We start from the raw sequence: 3,930 nt of genomic DNA, 5'->3' as shown, positions 1-3,930 counted from the left end.
CGTTGAACTCAGCTCTCACTGTTGCTCCCACGGTTGCTTCTATTAGTAGTGCCATGATATTCACAACAGAAACACACACCCACAAGGATGAAAACAAGATGAAGAAATGAACCTCTCTTTATAATATATAGAGTCAGGTTAAACGTAATGTTAAAAAGGAAGTTTCTCGGAACTCCTCCATTTCTATCCTGTTGACTTTACGAACTTGTAGCTAGGTATACTTGTTTGTATTATTTACCGACTTGAATATATTTTAATTATTTATTTAATTTCCTGAACAGTTACTTGACATCATTTTATTACAATTCAAAGATTTATGATATATCAAATGCATTATAAAAATTCAAATGAAAGTTGATGCAGACTTATTCAATATAGTTAGATGCGAGATGCGAAATCTTGTTCCACCCTCCAACCCCAAGGATAATAAATAGTTAAGTGTGAAATAGTATGCGTGTGTCTATATATATGTATTATAAAAAAATTTATACAATTATCTAATTATAACATATTATTTATGTGACAAATTTATTAATTTTTTAAATAATTCAAATGATAATTTATAATCAGATGACTGTGTTAAATTATTCTATACCATCAATGCATAAACATTAATCTCTTTCTCTCTCTCTCTATATATATATTCTAATCAAGGTTGGTTGAAATTATCTTATTCGCTTAATATATTAAAATGTGTCATTTTTAATGATATTATTGTTCTATATTTTATGTAATATGTTTAATATTTTTAAATATTTGTATATAAATAGCTTTTATCTATTATGTCACCCAAGCCTATGAAAGGTTAGCACGGGTATACTAATGAGTAGCACAACATGTATAGTTTGCCAAAAGCCTAAGAGCATCTTTAATGGGGTTCTTGATTGAGCTCAAGAACCCCTGTGCACTAAAACTACCATTATTCTTATTCAAGAGTATTTCATGATGAAGGTTGGATTTTAGGAGAAGAACTCCTAAAAAGTCCTCTCTTTTTTCTGTGCAAGTAAAATCTAAGAATTCAAATTGAATTTTATCACTGGAGCAAAAATTGATAGAAGTTGTTGCATTCTATATAGCATCATATGACCCATAAAAAATAATACAAGAATCCAAAATGGATTCTTCAACCAAAGATGCTCTAAGAATCTCAATATTTTCTCACTTAAGAAACATAACTATCAAATTAATATACTACGAAACGAGTTCAATCTTTAGTGATTTACTTGAGACAAACTATATGTACTATTGACATAATAGACTTTAATTCTAAAGAACAATACAAAGACAACAAACATGTTCTGAAAAAAAGCTTCCTCAAAATGGAGGCTACTTCAATCTAGAACACTCACGTAAAGTATATTGTATAACATGTTTCCTTAGGTCAGAATGAGAGCTTTTTATTCGTGCTTGAAGCACGCCTCCCTTCAATTTTTACAAGTCGAGGTCTTTATGTTGTATCAAAATGTTCAATCATATCTAGCAAATGTTTTCGTGCAATTAAGTTTATGTTAGTTGTCCCTTCATGATGACTAACTGTGGTACCATAAACAATTCGTTAATCCCTTACTTTTGCTAGCGAGAAAATTGTTGCTGCAGTCCACTGTAATATCATCTGTTGCGAAAAGTTTTGCAACAATATTTAATGTCACTACCACTCTTAACGCTTTCGCAACAAAAACTTCTGCTACTTGATAACTGTGAAAATTGGGTTTAATTGATAGTCAAATTTGACTAAGAATTATTAGAATTTCTTTATTTTACTGTTATTTTTAATAGAATAATGAGAATTTTAATATCATTTTAATTCTTCTTTCAAGTTTTTAATTTCTCTTCCTGTGTAATCTAGATTCCATAAGATACTTCTGGAAATGCAGCTATGATCTTGTTTTTTTTTATTTTGTATTTTACCATTCTATATATTTTATATTAGTGTTGTTTATTTTCTTAAAATTATCATACATAATTATATATGCTATATACTTGTTGATAGGGAAGAAGATAGAAGCTGGTTTTCGAGGACTGGGGCCTCCACAGAGAAAAGAATAAGGGAAGGAACAATTGTATATTCCATTGATTGATGCTGTTATTACATAGTATTATTTATACTAATTTCTCAATAATCGAATTTGTCTTTTTGTGCTACAGAATATCAGGAAATGGTTAAGTTTGTCTACCCCTACACGACCAGTATCATTCCTCCATACAGTGGCGAATCCAAGACCCTAAGTCAGTGGGTGAAAATTATAAAAAATAAAATTAGTGGGTTCAATTATATAAATATAGAAAAAATAATATAAAAATATAAGATTTTATTTACAAATTTGATGAATTTTAAAAAATGTATTTTCTGTCTTTGTAATCCTCTTTATAGTATGCATGGAAAAATAATTTCTGATTTTTTTCACTGTAGTGTTATATATTATTTTTAATCACATTTTCTTATTTATTTAGTTTGTTTCTGATTTGACATCATGTGAATTTGGAGATTTGGGTTAGAAATGTTTTTCGAATTTTCCTGGTTAGAACTTGATAGGTCCATAATGAAGGTATATAAAAGGATAGGGAAAAGAGGGGGTGGGGAAGAGAAAAAGAAAGGACAAATGGGCCTCAGAAACAAGACCTGCTTGTGTATGACAGCAGAAGGAATCAGCCGTACAAGTTGCACTAGCTGAAGTGGAAAAGGAACATAGGTTGGCATAATGGAATGGATAGCTTGTAAGGAGAGTGTAGAGGCTGAGAATAAGTTCTTCTTTAGGAAAGGGAGGGGGTCTGGGTTTGTTTTTTCCTAATTACCATTCTCAAGATCTGGCTTGTATCCGCCACTCCCCTTCTCTCTGAGTCCTATTTTTCATACCTGGAAGCCTATTTTTTTTTAATAAATATAAAATTATGGGGATATCTACCTGTCAAAACTTAATATAATATATTAGTATCTATTATTTATTTATTTTATTGGTTTTATTTAGTAAAAATCACCCACTTTTCTTTCCGTTCCGCATACATCTTTGACATATATGTAAGGACATTGAAATCTTTAATTCATTAATATTATGTTTTTAGGGATAAATTAGCATGTGTTCTTTCTTTAATTCTATGCGTAAGGGTTAATCAATATTCAAACTCTACGACCATTTAGTTAAGAAATACAATGTTAATCATTATTGGTACAATGCACAAGTTTAAAATCTAGTTAGATTCGTAAAGAAATATTGTTACATTTCAAATGACTTCTGACTTTCTTTAGTAGCTAAAAAACTTGTTTGACTATTTAGTAAACAAGTTTTTTCAGTAATTTTTAACATTTTTTAAAATGTTACTTAAATTAATATTTTTAAAAATACTAGTTTCTAACATTTTATATTTTCTTCTTATTTTATCTTTAATATATAAACTTAAACCTTGAATTAGTTAGATACAAGACTATATCCGATTCCACTTAACTAACCTCATGATGTCTTATATCATTAATAAATTTATTTAATACATGTCTTTCATTTTGTAATGATAAAAGATTACTGATAATAATGCATTCCTTTTATAGTATTAATTATTTTATTTCTATTATGAAATTATTTTCTTACTTTAATTTTCAAATATTTTTACTTCATAATAAATATAAGAAAAGTAATATCAAATATTATACTAAAATTAAAATAATTTTAATACGAATAAAACAATTAATCATATTTCTAATTTATGCGTTATGTTTTTAAGCTGAAAAATAAAATTAACTGAAAAGATTTGGATTTAGTTAAATTTATTCGTATTTGAGTTTAGAAGGGAGTAAATTGAAATACACTTTTAAATTAGTATTTGAGTTTCTCTATCAAAAAAGGCTATTTGAGTTTTATATTTTTATTCCGACGTCAAATTCTTTGATATGTAAGACTATATTTGAGATACTTTTCGCTTTGAATTTCTGTCACGCTC

This window comes from Glycine soja, chromosome 3, assembly GCF_004193775.1.
Source record: "Glycine soja cultivar W05 chromosome 3, ASM419377v2, whole genome shotgun sequence".
Lineage (NCBI taxonomy): Eukaryota > Viridiplantae > Streptophyta > Magnoliopsida > Fabales > Fabaceae > Glycine > Glycine soja.
The sequence above is the reverse complement of the archived record's forward strand: the minus strand, read 5'-3'. Positions refer to the sequence as shown.